Below are 21,028 nucleotides of genomic sequence, written 5' to 3' on the forward strand. Positions count from 1 at the left end.
AGAATCAGTTTAATTTTCCCACTCACCTAACAAGGAGAGCGACAGACACTGAAATTTGCTCACCTAAATTTTCTGAGCAGCATTGCCTGCAATGCTCCTGCAAATAGAGGGAGAGAGGAATGCAATAAATCTAAGCCAAGAGAAGTTATTTTATTACAAGCTGTAGCTGGGAATGGGAGCAGCGTTTCTTGCAAAAAATCAAAGGAAAATAAGTATTTTGTTCTAGCAGCACCTCCAGCTAAAATCATAAGCAGAGAAATTAAATTCTCCCCTGTGTGCTATTGCAGAATGAAGACTCATAAGATATTTAATTTTGTGCAAAATATTAGTGATTAAACATGCCCCAATTCTCTTATTGCTAATGCTGATATTGGTGCATAGTAGGGAAAATTCAAGCCCTTGCCAATCCTTGGATATGTGGGACATTTAGAGTTAGCTGCATCAGCAAATGGCTGGTTCACCAGAAGTAATGCAAATAACCTTGATCAAATGACAGTGTGGTGAGGCTAGAAAATTGTGTGGGAGGCAGGGATGACACCCTGGGGCTTTGGCAATGAGTAAGAGAGTGGATAAGAGGCAGGGTTCTATAGGCAACAGAGAAAGAGAGACTGGGGTAGGGAAGCACATAGAATCTGGACTGTGGGAAGAAGAGGTCTTCTGACAGCAAGAGTCTCACCAAAGGGCAGTGCCAAGGGGAGTGCCTTCCAGCCCTGGACACTGTGAGTTTCAGGTTTTGCTCATTTAATTTTTTTCTCCTTCTATAATTTTAAACAAAATAATCTGCTTTAAACTGTAATTAAAAATCAGCCCCCCCCCTGCATGCCACACCCTTTTCCTACCCCCAGCCCTCCTATTTAAAGGAGGCAGGAAGAGTGGAACAGGGAGGGGCTCTCCAGATGCAGAAGAGTGAATCCCATCCTAAATCTCCTCTCTGCTGATGGAAAGCACGTGCTGCATTCTCGCTTTCCATTATAACCCTCACCAGGGGGATAGAGAGCAGCTTGGATCACTACAGCATCGGGAACAGTAATGGAACCTACTGGGAGCAGGAAAGAGAGCAAAGGAATTAGCCCTGGGGAAGGGCTGGATTGTGGCACTTTGTAAGGGGAGGGTCCAGCAGGGCTTGAGAGGGGCTCCCATCTTTTGGGGGAAGAAGGGAATCAGGAAATTGTAGGGATAGGAGCTGACAGGGTTGAATCAGAATGCCGGTTGATTAAACCTATCTTGCATGCACAGAAATTTGGACTAGTACCCTCCACAAGTAAGAAATCTTTTAAGAGCTATTGTACACAATTTTCAGAATGGAACTAAATATATTTTCCACCTGTGTTCCTGGCATTGTGATACCTTTCGGACATTCACTGCTGAAGTTTCTCTAAGTCCCACACATCTATGTGGAGTCCATGAACATTGAGAACAATAAAAAGAAAACAGTTAGTCTTAGAATTTCATAAAGGCTTCGCTTTTCCTGTCCACAATCGAGTCTGTGCTACTTTGTTTTTCTCTGTGTGTTTGCCTGTGCTTAGACTTATAATCAGATCATTTTTTAAAGGGGTAAAATGGGTTTTCCAAGGCTAGGATAAATACCAGCAGGACAAGGGCATGATCCTGACCCCAGTGACGTCAATGGGCTCTAGATCAGGCAATGTGATTGCAAATAAACCTCCCTCACAAGCTAAGGTTATGTACCTTATGTAAAGGAACAGTAATATTACGCCATATGCAGTTATTGGTTTTCTGTTGCATTGGAAAACTGAGTGAGGGTATGTGAAGTGTTAAGTTGAATTGTACAGCTGGCATATTGAAATAATACAGAAAATCCAAGGAAAATTTAATATTAACATTAGAAAAAGTACTCATTGAAATTCAACTCTAACTGCCCAATCCTGCAAACACCTAATGTACATCACAGGGACTATTCATATGTTCAGAGGGTTGTAGGATTAGATCCATAGACATATTGGGATTTGATTTTCATAATCTCCACCAAGTATGTAGAAGAACCGAGTCAAGAGCTGGAGTTCTACTCTTTACTCTGCCCAACTTGATGTGTGACCTTGGGCAAATCACTTAACCTTTGTGCACCTCTTTCTCCCAGCTGTAAAATGGGGATAACAACACTTGCCTGACCTAATAAGGTGATTTGATATCTATGAATGAAAAGTGCTGTGTAAATTCTAAGTATTATTAATTGAATAGACATCTGAGTTTAAGCAAGCGTCTATGTTTATTTTAATTATCAAAGAAAAACATAAGAGGCTCCTAATATCAATGATGTTCTCTATAAATGATGTCCAGATAAAGATCTCTTATAAGACAATTATACAGTTGTCTGCAGTAATGGTCCAAAACATTAGAGTTTAGTATTATTCCTGTGTTCTGGCCCATAACTATAGGATATTATATTTTTAAAATATATAGATAAACTCAGAGATTCAAAGAGGCTGTATGTCTAGATATCTAAGGGTGTGATTGCACTAGAAAAATTGGTAGCCATATTAACCATAAATATGGCTCCAACAGTGCTAGGAATGGTGGATGCTATAATGTAGACAGCATAAACACAACATTGTCAAATTTCCTCTCTATTGCTGCAGGAAGGGAGCAATAGAGAATTAGCAGTTGCTGTATCTAATTTAGCAGGAATCCACAGAAGCTCTCAAAAACATCTAACAAAACCCTAGGGTTCACTTCCACCAGTGTAAATCAGGAGTAACTCTGTTGAAATCAGTGAAGATACACCAATTTTAAAGCTTTGTAACAGGAGAATCAAGCCCCTGGAGTTCACTTCTAAAAAGAATATATTTACAACATGCCTCCCAACAGCACTGCATGGATGGTGGAACAATTTTAAAAGACTATCTGTGAAGGAAATAAACCTATTAATTGAACAGAATTATTGTGCACCAAGGCTACATGTTTAAGAGGTCTCAACTGTATTCAGAATTATTACTGAACCATTTGGCACATCTCTAATATAAACCGTTATCCACTAGCCCCACTGGTGCATGCCTAGGCAAATTAACTCTTTTATATGCAGATCAAAAGAAAATGGTGTGTTATAATTAAATGATTCTTTTGGGGGCAGTAAACCTCTCTTCAAACAGCTTGAATATTAGTGCCGTCGTTCTTCTTTCAGCCCTACTAATCACAGCAAATTTAGCTTGCAGAGCCAGCGTCAGGGTGCAAGGTACTGGTGAATCTGCAGTACTGATGAGCAAATCCCAAAAGTGCTGGAGATTTGGCTCACAAAGTTCTTTTCTGAAGCTATTCTAGATGTATCTGGACCCCTCACTGCTCATGAAATCAGGTTGGAAATCTTAAGATGACATGATTTCTGGTACATCTCTCCCCTGATATAACGCTATCCTTGGGAGCCAAAAAATCTTACCGCGTTATAGGTGAAACCGCGTTATATCGTACTTGCTTTGATCCACTGCAGTGCGCAGCCCTCCAGCCCCAGAGCGCTTCTTTACCGCGTTATATCTGAATTCGTGTTACATTGGATTGCGTTATATCGTGGTAGAGGTGTAATTACAAGTTGGGTTAAGGTCAGAAAGAGTGATAGCAGTCTTTTTGGGGGAGGGGGGACATGTTGCTCTCTTTAACAGGAGGTCCAGGCAGTGTATGGAAATTAATTTGTTGTAACAAGTTATTGTCTTTGTTCAGATCTCAGAAAGATAAAGTTTAATCAAGTCCTAGGGGCTTAAATGTTGAAGAGTTCCGTCCGCAGGAAGGAAGCAACACCTGGCCCAGATCAGAAGGATCCATGGATTCCTAAAAGCACATCTAGGTCAATATTTGCTAAAGGGCTTAATTTTAGTTGCAGACGTCTTAAAAAGGCCTAATTTTCAGAAGGTGCTGACACCCATCCTCTGACAATCGGGACCTAGGAACATGATCATTGCTGATTTTTTGCTGAGAAGCTCAGTGCATTATATTTTAATAAGGTAACCTCCAGAGACTTCAGTGGAAGGCTTTCAAAGGTAAAAATATGTAAGGTCTGTAGGTTGTGAGCAGCAATTGATAAATTACTTAGAGACCTTTGAAAAGTTAGCCTTTGATCTGCATAGATATTCTCATACTCTTTAATTAGCAGATTGAAAGATCCATAAGAATAGTATCTTTTTCTCCATCTGTCTAATCGACTGAGTACCTTCTTATATAACAGAGCATGTAGAGTCATTCAAATAAATCCCTGTAAGATACTTTGGAGCATGAGAGATGTCGGGAATAACCTGTGGGAAAACACTTCAGTAAAGATGGACACATCAGTTTTGACACCATAATATGCAAAATGGATTGCTGCTGTAGATTATACACTCCAGGATATAAAAGGAACAGCAATTTGTCTCTAAGGACCATGAGCTGCCTTCGATCTGCACATGTAGCTTGACGTCAGTGGGAGTCCCAATGCAGGCTGAGGGCAGAATATAGCCTAATTCTAACAAACCTCTTAGGAAAATGTTTAAAATGAAGAATCGAGCCATTCCATATTTCTCAGCATTACTTTAAATTGGAAACAAGCACACTTACAACAATAAAAAAAAAAGAAACCAAGAAAACACTTCTACAGCACAAGTCCACTGCAATGAATATAATATACACATTTTATGTTATTGACATTCCCAATTTACTTTTTGTAAATAGCCAGACAATCACAACATCAGGGTTGTAGAAGGTATTTCACTGTTTAAAATATAGGTACATATTTCTCCCCAGTTTCAAGGTTTCTCTGAATGCTCCTATTTAAGGCTAGTGCACCAGAGTTCCCAGCTTCACTGAGGAGCAAAACAGAACCATTATAGTTACCCCCTTCTGCTCAGAGCCAAATTCAAGGGTGAATCTAAGAGAGCATGACTAAGTAAAGTTAATGGAGTTATGATGATTTACACAAGCTGTGGATCTGCCCCTAAACTGGTGTAACTTACACCTCCTTTCACGTCTCCTTAATATGTACCTCTCTCCAACTTCTTCTATACATTTGCACTTCCTGTTTTTAACTGGAATTGGAAGTGCCAAAACCATGAGCCACACATTCTCATAAGATTTCCAGTCCAAGACCCCAAACCTGCAAACAGATTCAAAAGTAATTCTATGCAGTGAGTTTATAAAGTTTGATAAGAGTTTGCAGGATCAGGACTCGACTTTACAGATTTAGGAGGTTAAGATAAATTCAGATAAACTTGAGAAAGGCATGCTCATCATTACTGGCACTCATCTAAACTGAACCTTCACCCCTTCTGAGTTTCACACATAAATACCTATTTAATCTGGGAGTTGGTTTTGCCACTTGTTTCTTCACAGTAAAACAAAATCCTGTAGGTGAAAAATTATCCATTTTTGGATTGTTGAAGAGAGAGGTTTTGAGAAGCATCATTATCAGTCAGTAATTGATCCATTTCTGTGTTCTGTATGATTGCCTGGGTCATCAGTTCACTTCCTGTGAAGCACCGCTTATCTAAAGCTGTAATTCATAACTATTGCTTTCATTTCTTTAGCATCAGCAGATTGTTTAACCTTGAGGTTAGCGTCTTCGGATGTGCTGGTGTTTAATGCGTAAAGGCACTATTTTGTAATTCAGAGGTTGTGCCTGAAATGTCCTACCCTACAGATTAGATTAAGTTTCCTAGAAGTTGAACTATTATTTTCCATGTCTCTCCCGAGGCATACACAAAGCTTATTGAATTCTTTAAAGAACTGTATTGTCTGCCTACTAATCTCTTGCTAATGCCAGATACTGATGAATGTACATACTGTAACATAACAAAAGGAAAAAATGTTTCAGCATTACGTGAAAATAATTGTTATTCTACTTGGTTTCAGCTCCTTTGAGGACACCAAAACACTCCATGGGGGTGAGCTGATTTTGACAAAAAACTTTCGATGGAAACCAGACATATTTTAAGGAGCTGGGTGCCTGGAAACCCCAGCTTCCAAACTCCCCTGATCCTCCACAGCTCACTATGCAGGTTGCTGAGACTCAGGGAGCCAGGGCACTCGGGAGATGGGATCAGAAATCTTTGAAGAATTCCTTGTCGGTTCTTCCAAAATGGTATTTTTTTAAAAATGTCTCTCCTGTGGAAAATGTTGCCTATCTATTTTTTTTCCCGGTAATGCTAAATGTTCTCCAGGAAAGAAATTCTGATTTCTGTACAGCTCTTGTTCTAACTTTGTACAGTAATTAACAAAACAGCTTCAGTGACTTTCCAGAACCTTTCCCTATTACCTCCTCCCTGTCGGTGTCTTTCCCTGTGGCAGGGAAAGGCTTTGTCAGCACTGCTAAAAATAGCATCGTAGACAAGGGGCAGGAGACTGCTTGGGCATGTAGAAAGTTGTGTAGGGCATGTACCTAAGGTTCTGGCATGTCTTTTTTCTACTCACCGTCTACACTGCTAACCCCTGTTGTCATGGAGCATGCAGTGTATGTACTCCACACTCCACTGTAAGGAATGCGCAGTGTAGACATACCCTCAAAGCAGTCCTGTCATTAGAGCTGGGGACTGGGACTCAGGATCCCTGAATGCTAATCCTAGCTCAGCCACTGACTCACCGTGTAGCCTTGGATAACCACTTAGGCCTGCATTTTCAATCGTACATGCCTCGAGGCCTTATCTAGGCAGTAAAATAAGTGATCTGAGCACCTCTGAAAAACAAGCCACTTAGCATAAATATGGATTAAAGCCCTGATCTTGCAAACATCTATACATGTGTGCTTAACTTTCCACATGTCATTATTGCCATTTACTTACATATAGGCATAAGTGTTTGCAAAGGCTGGGGCCTGCGTACCTAACTTTTGGTACCCAAGTTTGAAAGTGTTGCCTCAATCTCTCAGCCCCTCAATTTATTCGTCTGTAAAACTCACGGTAAACATTTGTTCTCTACCTTGGAGAATGTGGATCCCTGACTCCATAGGGATCAGTTTTGCTATTACCTTTGAGATGGTGCCAAGACATCTGCAGGGGCTGCTTGCACCAAACTTGTCCTGTCCTCTCCTCTCCTCTCCTCCTCCCCAGCTTGCAGATTGATCTTGGTGACTGAGTCAGCCTTTCAGTGAGCTAGAGAAATGATGGAGCCACAAAAGTCAAGAATAAAAATTAAACTATTGAAAGAGGAAGGGATTTTTAAACAGACAGTTACAAATTTGTATTTTCTTTGTTAACATTGGTTTAACTTTAACAATGAATTAACCTTTTGGAGAAAGGACACATTTGTTACAGTTTCAACTCACCACCTCTTCAATTAAGTTACAAGCAATAATGATATACATCCACTAAGCCCTCTAAAAAGTTCTCCAGCAGAGCAAGGATAGACCAGGGTTGGCATTCCTGATACCTAAGGAACAGAAATCAGTCCAAAAAAGAGCAAAACCCCATTTAAAAAAAAAATCACGTAGGTGACCTTTAATTGCAACCTAAATCTAAATGAAGCACTACAACAAAACAACAGTGTCAAATATGAGAGACAAGGTAACTATCTGAAGCAAAGGTTTGTAACACAGATACTGGCTAACATCCTTTGCTTGAGAAACTTATTTCATACATTATGCACCATGGGATCAGATCAGATCAGCTTTGGCTGCAAATTACATTACCCCCCAGGTTCCCTTGATTAGTTTTCAAGAACAGCTCCAAATTTTCCAAGCATAAGTAAGGAATTAATCTACACTTTGAAAATGATCAGAACTCCCATTTTTAAAAAAAGAGATGACTTGATTTTACAGTGTTTTGGAGTAATTTAAGTGTGGGCTCCCGCATGTTTTAAGATGATGACCCTTTCTTTTAAATTGCTCATGATGGTTAATCAGCAAATCAAGACAGACTTCAACTTTAATTAAAGCTCAGCAAAAAATGCAAAAGGGTAATAGATGTAGGCCAGGCAATCATCTGAAAATTAAAAAGATGTATATTACAGGAAAATGTTTACTGCACATTTGCATTTTCAGAGGGCAGCTACACTGGTTTCTGCTGTTCACTTATCATGAGCTTTAATAATTAGCTCCAACATAATTAACTGTTAAATCAAAAAAGTATACCCTGATTTGCTTGATAAGAGGTTTCAATATTTCTGCATTTTCAGTATGAAATGGATATATATATATATACACACATACATACATACACACACACACACCCAATAGAGCTTATTAACATGAGGAAATTTTATAACCCTAAATGTTACTTCCTTGTGGCCTGTTCACATAGTCTCATTCAAAATTCTCATTACATTTTTTTTTTTTGCCTGCATAAAAACCTACAAGGTTAGATTTTTAGTCTACATCGCTCCCTAACTTCTGATGGGTCTGTCTTGTTAAAGTCATGCATTTTGTACTACTAATGATACCGTTCACTTTTATAGTCCTTTTCTCCTGAGGATCTTAAAGCACTGTGACAAAATTAATTAAATAAGCCTCCCAATCCCTGTCAGGTGGCTGAGTATTATACTATTTTCATAGGTGGGGGGACAAGGTTGACAGAGATTCTGATTTGCCAAGGGTTATGCAGAAAATCAGTGGCAGCCCTGAGTACAGAACTCTGAAATTACTGCTGCTACTACTGAGTTCTAATCACTAGATGACACTTCCTCTTTCATGTACTGCTTGTGATACAGCATCTAATTGAATATAGCAGATATAAATGGAGGTATGGGCTAGCTGTTTATTGTAACAAACCTGTACCATTTATACCAGTGGGGTGGATGAAAGTTTTTGGACTAGGTTCTCCCCTAGTCACTTTCTGCACCTTCTGTAATTAAAAGTTGTCTCCAATGCATTCCAAGAACCTGTTGGATAATCTGTGCCCTGCTGTATTATTTTCCCAACAGAAGTCTGGGTAGCTGAAGTCCCCTATTACCACCAACTCCTGTGCTTTGGATGATTTTGTTAGTTTTTTTTTTTTTTTTAAATCCTCATCTACCTCTTCTTCTTAGTTAGGTAGTTTATAGAGATCCTGTACTATTACATCACCATTAATAGGGCTGTTTCAAGGCCTGCCATGTCTAGAAGTTTGGTAAGGTATTTTGATCATGAGGCAGTGTGGCCTAATGAATAAGGCTCTAAACTGGGACTCAAGAGACTTGGCCTCAATTCTAAGATCTGCAACTGGTTTACTGGGTAACCTTGGTCAAGTCACTTCACCTTCCTATGCCTCAGTTTCCCCATCTGTAAAACTGTGACAGTGATACTGACCTACTTTGTAAAATGCTTTGCTATCTAGGGATGAAAAATGCTAAGGTCTAGCTATTACTATTTCGCAGCCTCAGCTCCTCCTACCAGACACTCTCAAGCCAATATAGTATCGCTAAAGTGTCTAAGCATTTCCATTCTAAGGTCTTGATCCATCCCTGAATTTCCCCACTGAAGTTAAGTTAAAGCATATACTATGTGCAAGCCAGATTAAGGTCTATGACCATGGGTCAGATCCTGGCTTCCATTGCAACATATCTACCTGTGCCAGGTGCTCATGGACATTTCAATTAACAAAAGGAATATTTGTATAAGAGATGTCTGTGACCTCCGTAATGAGCATTGCCTGACATCTGTGGTATTTTTTCGTCATTATTAGAACTGGAAAAAAAAATTGACCCAAACTTTTTTTTTTTTTTTTGGTCGCCAAAAAAGGCACCATAGGCAAAACTGAAATATTTATGGATTCATGTTGGTTTTGTCAAATTGTTTGTTTAAAAAAAATTAAAAGTTGAAGTGTTTCATTTTGATATTTTCTAAATTAAATATTTCAACCTTTTAGTTTGAAATGACATTTTGTTTCAAAATCTCCTTTAATTTTATTCTATTTTTAAAAATTCAAAAAATGGCAAAAAATGTTCAGTACCAAAACATTTTGATTTTGTCAAAACTAAAGGTCTCGTTTGCCAATAAATGAAACTTTTTTGACTTTTTGGTTTGCTGAAAATGTAAAAGATATTTGTTGTCAGTCTGATTCCAAAAGCATTTTTGTTTACTTTTTGTAATTCCCAACAAAGCCAAAAATCTGTTATTCACACAGCTCTTATTACTAACTACTACTTGCAAAGAAGACCATGTAGACTTACTATTAATAGAGGTTGGCAAATAATGAAAAAAGATTGTGAATATTAGACTTTTTTTTTTTATTCCCACATTTTAGTGATTTTTTTCAGTCAGCTCTATTTACACAAGCTGGGTATTAAACAAAAGATCTTTTAAAAATAAATTACTCAGTTATCATGAAAGTCATTGAATTAAATGATTTGATGATTGTTATTCAACCAGTTCTGATTACTAGTATTTCCCATATATATATTTCATGATTGACATGAAAGGTCAATTAAGGTGGGGCAAATAAATCTCTGGTGCATGTATGACCTCACTTGGGATTGCACCCATTTATACTCTTGCTAAAATTAGTTCAACAGGCTTTTGCCTGAGTAAGGACTGCAGGATGGATCTCATACAAGTTAATTTGTCAAATGCCCAGAGAAGACATATTCTGAACTGAAAGGACAGGATGAATGCAGAATGTGCTTGCGTCATTCATCTAATAAAACTGGAATGACACAGTCTGAATCTAGAAGTTTGTATTCTGTGAGAAGTCAGGGGAAACTGTATTACAAGTAATTGACTTCAGTATGATCAAGACTTCTTTAATGACTCCATGAGATTTTGTGTATTTTCTTAGTCTATTTTAAGACATGCATTTTGGTGCTGTGCTTCTAATCAAAATGGTCTATATTTTATTCAGACCTTGGAGACGAAGTAGGTAGAGCTAATTGGCTTATGACTGACCTGCTTAAAGAATATCAGAATTGGCTGTTGGCTATTCCTTTATTAGATTGACTAAGAATCTAGCAGCAAGATAGCAAATATGATGAACCCAATTCATTAAAACTGTCCCCATTATAGATCGTTATACATTTTCAGTATAAAATAGGACATACTTATAGCATGAAAGAACTATAGATATGTAAAATCATTAATCCATTGCCCACATTGTTTCCTTCTGAACTTAGACCAGAGAGGGATAGTATAAAATGGAGGAGAAAAAAACCCAGATTGTTCGCACTGCAGTAAAAGACACATACAATATTAACTTTTGAAACAACTTAACAAGGGTTGTGTTGGATTCTCCACTACTGGCAATTTTAAAATCCAGATCGGATGTTCTTCTAAAATATATGCTTTAGTTCAAACAGAAGTTAATTCAGGGAAGTCCTATTGCCTATATTATACTGGAGATCAGACTAGATGACCATAGTGATCCCCTCTGGCCTTATCATCTATTAATGAAAAATGTGCAAAGAAGGAGAATGAGTATTTCAAAGGGACACAGTCAATTTAAAGATCATGGACTTGATTTTCCATTGCCTTGCACCTTGTGTAGTTGTTTGCACCTAGGAAAAGCCAGTGTAAAAAGGGTGCAAAGCCCTATTCTCACTCTTCCAGCCATTCACCAGGGAATGGGATTTGTTTATTTTGCATAGCAATTTATTTTTCTTTCCTTGTACGTGTGTTTTGTTTTGATTTTCTTCTTCTTTTGTTTGAAGCACCAGAAAACACTTACGGCTTGCCTACAGACGCAACTGATGGCAATACTCTTGGGGGTGGGCTGGTTAGAGCAAGGTCGTAGCCAGAGGTGGACCAAGGTGGGCCATGGCCTACCCAATAACCATGCAGATCTACCCAAATCTGAGCACCAAGCACAGTGCTTAAAGTGAGAGAGGTTGCAGGGGGTCACAGCCCCAGAATGTTTGTTTGTTTAAGATTGAGCCAGGTCTCGGAGGAGCTCAGTCTTTTGGTAAATCTACTGCTGGCCTCATACCACTCTGGTCAGTTCTGCTTCCCCATCAGTATTGGATCCGACTCAATCCCATTCTGTCCAGCTCCAGTTAGTGCCTTCCCATTGGTTGTCAGGTTCCAAGCAATCAGCCAATCAGGTTTTAGCCAGGGCCCTTCCCCAGCAGTGGGCAGAGGCAGAACAGATCTCTGCCAATGGGGAGGAAGTAACCAGAGCTGGGTGGAATGGGATGGAGCCAGAGCCTGTGCCAATGGTGAACAGCGCAGAGCCTGGATTGAGAGTAGGAGCCTGTGAACTGGGTCACCACACTACTCTGTGGCTCAGCCACCTCTCTGTCACTCACTAACTGGAGTTGTGTATTGTGGGGTGGAATTGCGGGCAGTATTGAAGGGGAAGTGGTGCAGTATGAGGCAGCAGCAGCTTTACAAAAGACTAAGCCCTTTAGTGACCTGGCTACATCAATTCCTCCCCTGGGGCTGCAAGCCACCTCCCCCCGTCCCCCAACACACACACACAACCTCCCTCCATTTTAAACACTGTGTCTGCTGCTCAGATTTGGGTGGGCCCTGTGCGATCCAGCCAAGTCGTGCCTACACCCCTGAGGTGGAGATAGATATGAAGGGGCTGAACCATGGCCACCCATCACCTCTGTTTACCTACACAAACAGTGTATGGCAAGCTGGGGTGTAAATCTACTTCTCACTAGCCTAGTGTGCACTTAAAGCGGGGTAGATCCAAGCACATTAGGGAACTTTCAGTACCAGGGCCGGCTCTGGCTTTTTTGCCGCCCCAGGCAAAAAAGCCTCCCGCCGGCCCCTCCTCCCCAGAGCGCGGCAGGGGAGGGTGGCGAGCCCGGCCGGGGCTCCGCTCTCCCTGGCGGCCAGAGTGCCGGGAGGAGGGCGGCAAGCCCGCTGCAGCTCCGCTCTCCCCAGTGGCCAGAGCGCCAGGAGGAAGGTGGAGAGCCCGGCTGGGGCTCCGCTCTCCCCTGAGGCCAGAGCGCCGCGGGGAGGGCGGCGAGCCCAGTCGCGGCCCCGCTCTCGGGCCGGAGCGCGGCGCCGCGCCGCCCCCCTCCAGGTGCCGCCCCAAGCACATGCTTGGTGGTCTGGTGCCTGGAGCCGGCCCTGTTCAGTACACGCCAGCAAGGTCTGCATGGACAAAGAACACATGGCAGGCTACTGAGATAGTTACATCCCAGCTTCCTGTGCACTGACTGTTCCTATAGACACACCCTCAGGCACATGCTTAACTTTATCCACGTGAATAGTCTCATTAATCACACCCATAATTGCTTGCAGAGTTGAGTCCTAAATGTGTAGGGCCTGAGGTAAAACTAGGTCCAATAAGCTATTTTTTGCATTGTGATCTGAAAGTGCTGAGATTTACAGTCATACTGGCATCTAACAGGATTAGTTCCAGACTGGTGGGCTAGCTGTTGAAAATATTCTGTCTCTTATACACATGCACTTCACTCCTGAATACTAATACGCATAGCGCAGCATATGTTAATAACGATAATAGTGTCGTCTCATGAGTGGCACAGGGGCAACACTATTAATGTAAGGGTTTTGCATTTCATTTGCATTGTGAAGCAGGCAATCCAGTAAATTGAACTGCTTATTACTATGCTTGAAACAGAGGTGGATTAACTAGTTCAGAGTGGGTAATCATCCAATGGTTTTGAAGCTCTCTGAATCTCATACAACCCTCTTGCATTAGTAAAATACGGTTGGGAATCTTGGGCCCAGTGCAGGAAATTTGTCCCAGTAAGGAGTGGAATTAGTCTCTGGTGACAATAGAATTTCTCATGAGATGATTGGTACTTTCTGTTTACTTAACCAAAACTCCACGATTCATTGATTGACACATTAGTTCTACAACCAGTTGTCTGTTATTCACGTGCCCATTTATACTAAAAGATTGTATAGGAAAAGATAAGACATTGGTGGCCAGTTACATTGTACTGCCACCCATTGCTTTTCGACAGATTAGAACAATTAGCTACCGGTTTTGAACCCATACCTTCCAGAGAGTGACGATTGGAGAATTCACTGTGGTGCCAATCCTCTGGAGAACAGGCCTTCTGTAGAAAGTTCTGCAACCCTCATCACACCTTGTAGGAATGCTACAGAGGGGGTATTCTGAGCCACACCAAGGGTGTGTCAGGAGATGGAACAAGCAAAGTGTTATTAAACTCTGCAATTCTACACTTCTGCAATGGCCCATGGATACCATTACATGCATGTTAGAATGTCTGTCCCCCGCACCGTCGCCCAGATCTGTGCAGTCCCTGCACTCATGGGACAACAAAGACTGCTTTACTTGTGTAACCCTCACACCTTCTGGGGGTGGTGCTCTGTCCCATTTAGTGGCACCGAGACCACATAGAGAGAGAGTTAAATGAGTCTGCTCTACAGCCGTAGCTAACAGCTATTTGGCTTTTAGCTCATGCGGTAGAAGCTCATGCACTAAGCTCCATAGGTCCCCGGTTTGATCCCGCCCACTGACAACCGGGGTCTGTCAGCGTTACACCTGCACTCCCATGATGAACCAAAGCAGGCAGGGAGGAGTAGGAGGAATCTAGGGAGCACTAGGAGGAAGCTAACTAGAAATGGAGTGTATTCTACAGTCCCTAAAGGGGTGCTGTAGTAGATGAGCTCTCACTGTATGCTGAAGTGGTCCACAAAGCATTTGGGAACCGCACCCCAGGAGTAGTCTGGCACAGCCCCAGCCCAATCTGCACCTAAAAGTACAATTCATCCTTAGTGATTGCTTCAAAGCTTTCTCAGCCCACACATTGCACGCCTTCATTCAGTTGTGTAGTACACAAGAGGCACTGCTCACAATGTCATTATTCTGCATGTAGCTGAGCTATGTGTCTTATACCGTCCTCTTTGTTTTACCTCACGGAGAGATGCTCATTACTATTCATAGTTTCTTCTTCTTCTTTCTTTCTTTCTTTCTTTTTTTTTTTTTTTTGGCAGACTCCACAGTGACCTCTGGGAGCTGAACCTCACTGACATCCTCATTAACTTTGATGGCAAATGAGGCACTTTGCATCTTTACACAGAGAACTGTAGTACTTTTGCCTTTAAAAAAAAAAAAAAAACTTTTTTACATGTTAAGTAGCTGTTTCAGTTTCTGCATTTGGACACAGAAGGCACAACATAATGAGCACAAGCCTTCAGAAGGAAGCAGCACTTTATAAGGCTTATGTTATATTGCTGTTCTGAGGTGCTGCTAGAGCAGGGATGGGCAAACTTTTTGGCCCAAGGGCCACATTGGGGTTGCAAAACTGTATAGAGGACCGGGTAGCAAAGGCTGTGCCTCCCCAAACAGCCTGGCCCTCACCCCCTATCTGCCCCCTATCCGCCTCCTCCCACTTCCTGCCCCCTGGCTGCTCCCCTCAGAACCTCTGACCCATCCAACCCCCCCAGCTCCTTGTCCCCTAACCGCCCCCTCTCAGGACCTCCCACCCCTAACCACCTCCCAGGACACCACCCCCTATCCAACCCCCCTGCTCCCAGTCCCCTGACTGCCCCCCGACCTGCATCCACACCCCCGCCTCCTGACAGGGCCCCCCAGGACTCCCCCGCCTATCCAACCCCCCTGCTCCCTGTTCCCTGATTGCCTCCTGACCTCTATCCACACCCTTGCCCCCTGACAGGCCATCTGGGACTCCCATGCTTATCCAATCCCCACCCCCCATCCCCCGCCTCCCCCCCCCCAAACCTCCGCCCTTTATCCAACCCCCTGACCCTGGCCCCCTTACCATTCCGCTCAGAGCAGCATGTCTGGCAGCCGCACCGCCCAGCCGGAGCCAGACACACTGCCGCGCTGCTCTGCAGGAGCGCGCAACCCTGCCATCCAGAGCGCTGCCCACATGCTAGCCTCCCCGGCCGGGGGCTAGCCTCCCCAGCCAGGAGTTCAGGGACTGGGCAAGATGGTCCCGCGGGCCGAATGTGACCCACGGGCCGTAGTTTGCCCACCTCTGTGCTAGATGCTTGTATCATCTGTGTGTTCCTCTGCAAACTGTTTGACATTGGGTGAAGTGAGAAAATTATCTGTTAGCTGTTTGCATGCTTCTTTCAATTCAGTTAGCCCCTGTGCAAAGAGAAAGACAGTCACAATGCTTTCATACCCATTGCATTTAAAAATTAAATGGGGGAGTAATGGCTCAGGAGATTAGTAATGGGGTAAGAGAACCTGGTGCCACTTATAGGTGCCAGTTATTTGCCATGCATCCCCTAAGGTACTACGTATGAAAAAAACAAATAATAATCCTTAAAAGTAATGGTATCTCCGTTGCTCACTCAAATCCAGCCCACATTAGTAGCAGCTGAAAGGCTTTGTAAACTGATATTTGTTCCGTATCCTCTGTTAAATGAGTTTGATCATATTAATAGTCCATCGTGGTCAAGTACTTGATTCGGAAAAAAAAAGCATAGCAGTTGGCATTAACTAGTGCCCTTATTAGCAGCCTCAGTGGATAAGACAAATCGGTCATGGAAGAGGAACTGTTATCTCGCTCTCAGAGGCAACACCTCCATAGCTGAGCTGAGGCACTCCTGTTCTTTGACCTGCAGTGGACTCCTCCTCTCCCCTTGAGTTGTCCCACACCCAGGCTGGCTGCTTGGAAGATGATTTGGGCTGTTATAGAATATGAGGCACTCAGGTACCATGATGATGGGCCTGGTATTAAACACACACAGACAATAGCAAATATATCCAATCTTACTTCATCCTTCTCACGGGAGAAAGGAAGCTTAACATAAAGAACAAATCTAAGATGCACATCTTAAAGCTTTGGAGGCCTGCTGAGATACATGCCCCAGGTCTAATAGACCTTAATGTCAGGAAGTTTATCCTGTAAATGTCCCTTTTTAAAATGCATCCCTTTGCTCTAAGTTATAGGTTCTTTTTCCACGTTAAATACAGTAATTCCTCTCCAGCCATTCAAGCATTCAGACGTAACAAGCCCTCACTTAACTGTTGCTTAGCCGGACGCTCCATATTTAACTCTCTTCATCTTTCCTCAGAAGTCAATTTGAATAAGTCACATTACAGTGGAGGTGGGGGAGGAAAAGTCCAGCCTATTTTGGAACATTGCAATACTAAGGTGGCAGACAGGGGCATTGTGCCTTTTAGGGACACACTTTGGATGTTGTATGGGAGCCCTGGGTGACATTGCACCTCAGGCTGTACTTAAAGGAGCACAGGTGGGTGCAGGGAGATTTCAGTTGCTATGCCACGGATGCAGCATCCACTTCCCTCTGGCCCTAGCCTCTTCTCTGACTCTCTGCTGACTGAACAGACTAGAGCTGCCTGGCACGCGCCTTATTTGAGGCCTGAAAGATTCCCATTCACTTTAATGCACTTTGCTTATAGTCCTTGCACTCAGGAGACTGCCAGGACCACATCGTGCCTGACTCCTGTGCTCTCCCCACCTTGCACAGCCCAGCTGGGGTGGCCACAGTCTTACCCAGTTTTGCAAATGTGTTCAGTCATTTTGCCAAAATAAGGAGCTGTAGGAGGAACCACACGCTCGCTGTTCTATTGGGCGCTCGGCTTTACAAAGATGGGACCAGCCATGTTGCTGATTTACATTTCATCTTGTGCATTGGTTTCTCCTCTGGTGGTAAGGATGTGCCTTTCCCCCCACACTGACCATGCGCAGTAATTGAAAAATAAATGAATTCAGCAACACCCCCCCCTCCAGCCTTCCTGCCTCTCCCTGTTTAGCCCGTCTAAATGGCCAGTAATCACCTTGCCTCTTAACGCATCAAATTCAAGCCCTTGTCCTCAGTTTCAAGGCCTTACATGATCTTGGTTCCATCTACATCTTTGCTTTCACTTCCCACTATTTGTTCCTTACACTCATCTCATTCCTCTCTTCTGACCTGTGGCTTCGCTTCTTTATTCATTCTGCCCCTGCGTTTTGTCTGCCAACCACCTTCTCTTCAAATCTCTCCTGAACACTCACTGAATCCTTTCCCGCCATCTTCTCTCCAGTAGTTCATACATCTTTCCGTACCTGAACACTTGCTCCATATCTTGTTTCCTTTTGTCTTGACTGTCTTTGTGGAAAGGAATGCGTCTCACACTATGGGTTTGATCCTTTGATCTAATCAAACTGAGCTTGACACAGGACAAAAGTCAAAGGTGGGTTTAAGATATCTCTACAGGCTTCCAATACTAAGCTATCTTAGCACTGGTATAGTCTCCTGGCACAGGTTAGAACAGGGATGGGCAAACTACGGCCCGCAGGCCGGATCCGGCCCTTGAGCTCCTGCTGGGGAATGTGGTCTGGGGCTTCCCCACTCTGGCACTCCAGCCAGGGAGCAGGGTTGGGGGCCGCTCCACACGGCTCCCAGAAGCAGCCGCACAGCCCCCCTCCAGCTCCTACACGCTCCAATGGCCCCATTCCAGGGGCCCCCTCCCAGTGCTCCAATGAGAGCTGCAAGGGTGGTGCCTGCAGATGGGGTAGCGTGCAGAACTGCCTGGCCATGCAGGAGCTGGAGAAGGGACATGCTGCTGCTTCCGGGAGCCGCTTGAGGTAAGCGCCGCCTAGAGCCTGCACCCCTGAACCTCTCCCCACGCCCCAGCCCCCTGCCCCAGTCCGGAGTCCCCTCCCGCACCCTGAACTCCTCATTTCTGACCCCACCCTGGAGCCCCCACCCCAAACCAGAGCCCTCCCCTTCTCCCCCACCCAAACCCTAATGTTGTGAGCATTCATGGCCCGCCATACAATTTCTATTCCCGGATGTGGCCCTTGGGCCAAAAAGTTTGCCCACCCCAGGGTTAGAACACCATGAAAGCAGCTGTAAACAACACCAATGGCTCCCAGGGCTAATCCTATAGCCAAGAATCATCAGAGAGCAGGGGTTTTCTGAACACCCCCCTCCCCTTTCCCTTGAATATGACGCTATGTTGGGGGGCAGGGTATACACATGCGGTAGAGAAGCCACTGGCAGCTCTGTACTGCCCAGGGATCACCATATGTAGTGGTTTCAGAGTGGTAACCGTGTTATTCTGTATCAGCAAAAACAACGAGGAGTCCTTGTGGAACCTTAGAGACTAAATAACAAATTTATTTGGGCATAAGCTTTCGTTGGCTAGAACCCACTTCATCAGATGGGGAATCCTACACTGTCCTGATCAAAGCTACCTTGGTGTCCCAGAGACTCTGGCCCTGCCAGTTGACAATACAATACTATATATATGATTGTGAATCATAATGATTATAATCCTTTCTGACAACATTTTGACCCCTGCTTTCCAAGACACCTGCCAAAGGCATTGCTTGTTTGTACCTCTGGGTTCCCTTCCCTCATTGGGGGAAAGCAGTCTTGGAAAATGTACCAGCTAAAAATGCAAGAAAATAAGAAGTGAAATTTGAAATTTTAGTAATCATCAGATAATCAAACCTAAATTGAAGAGTTCCAGAAGTGTAGCCAGGCATAGCAAAAAATGTAATTACATGTCTTCCCAACAATGCTGAGTAAAATCCCCTAGGATAATTGCGCATTTTTCATTACCTCAGATGTGGTCTTAGTTTCATCTACCCTGACAACACATCAAAGCAAGTTCATATTGGTGCTTTACTTGGGTCCTTGACTGTCCCCTGTAAAGCACACCACCATTGTTGTGCCACAGATCCATTATCCAGACACCTTCGAGGTATGTACAAAATGTCATCAAATATGACAGAAGACTTCCACGGGATAATGAGCTACAGTATCTCATGTTTAGCCAGCTCATTGTCAGAATGACATCTGTTTTTATTAACTTGGTAGTAACATGTGGTGCAAGGAACTACACAGCAATCTTTTATGACTTGCTTCCAGGAATATTTATCAGAAACACCATATTACAGCCCCAAGATTTGTAGTACTGCTACAGCTGAAAAATCGTGCAGCAAAATGTGCTGTATAATGGTTGACATTTGCTCTTGTAGATCCAGTTGAACTAAATTATTCAACAGTGGTTTTAATAAATAATAATAGGGCCTTACATAGAGTCACCTCTGGGGTGTAAAATGGCAGTTACAAAGCGTGGTAGGGCAGGAAACAAAGACGATATCATACTCAATAAAAAATGGAGGTGCAATTTAGAAGGGCAGAATGCAATTACAGCAGCTGTGAGAACATTGCCAATGTGGGTTTGCATAGGTTTTGGTGAGCAGAACTGATGGACTCACTCCTCAGGTTATTGGGAAACTCCATCTTTAATCAGGATACAGAAAAATGTTTCCTTTAAACATTAAAGGGTTTTAAAATGAGCCAAACATTGGGAACCCCAGATGAACTGAGTGTCACATGCCTTTATTTTCTTAATGAAAGGTTTGCACGGCTCTTGTTATTACCTGAATTACAATCAGTCAAGATCATTATAGTTAACTCTTGTAAAAAGGACCACCAATGTCTCAGTCTTGTGTTTCACCTTCATGTAATGCTTTGTACCTCCCCCCGCTAGGTCTAGCACCATTCTAAGTGGTGCCAATCCCTCCTCTATTATTTGCAAATGAGCATGCGTTTGAAAAGTAAATGTAGGGGAAAATCCACCTGGCATGCTCTACTTTGTCTGGTAGCCTGAGCAGTGACAACAGAGAAAATGATTAAGTACTTCAATTTTTGAAGTTTGCCTATGATGAAGTCAGACTGATGAAACGATCAATTTTTTATGATTGCTAAGTTTGTGCTGTAAACAGACGACCCCCTCAGTGCCCATTCTCACGCAACCCTCCCTCCCCTTTCCTCTAAGCCTCTTGGATGCTTTTGGGAAAAGCAGCACTTTGAAGTGCTCTTATGGTACTTAGTGCAAGTTGCCATTCTCTCCCCACCATACATTTGCTGACATTCTGGTCCACTCCGTGCATTCAGTGCTGCCTCTTGTTTCCCGGGGGGTAAGAGATGCACGCCTGGGATTTGCATGCCTGCATCACGGTGAAACTCGACACTTTAGTTGTGCTAATATCCATTATTTGTGTCACATGCACACATAGGCGTGGGAAGTAGGGGTGCAGGGGGTGCTGCAGCAGGTTTTATGCGGGGCCACTGGCTCCACGCCTGGGGCTCCACTCCCTGGCTCAGGTCCGAGCCGCCAGCCCCACTCCCCAGCCGCTGGCCCTGTGCCTGGGGCCCATGCCCAGGGCTTTGCTCCTGGGGCCCCAACTGCTGGCCCCACACTCGGGGCAATGCATCTGGCCCCACCCCCTGCTCCCAGGCCTCCACTCATAGCCCCCCACTCCCAGGGCC

General features: G+C 43.4%; 1 long non-coding RNA gene across 1 annotated transcript in view; it reads left to right on the top strand.

Annotated features, from left to right (window-relative positions):
- Positions 1 to 602: 602 nt before the first annotated feature.
- The window catches only part of LOC117883218, a 62,769-nt gene continuing 42,343 nt past the window's right edge, over positions 603 to 21,028 (top strand). Inside the window, exon 1 of the long non-coding RNA XR_004647205.1 lies at positions 603 to 719. This is a non-coding gene — a long non-coding RNA (uncharacterized LOC117883218). The remainder of the gene's footprint in view (positions 720 to 21,028) is intronic.

Source organism: Trachemys scripta, chromosome 9, assembly GCF_013100865.1.
Source record: "Trachemys scripta elegans isolate TJP31775 chromosome 9, CAS_Tse_1.0, whole genome shotgun sequence".
NCBI lineage: Eukaryota > Metazoa > Chordata > Testudines > Emydidae > Trachemys > Trachemys scripta.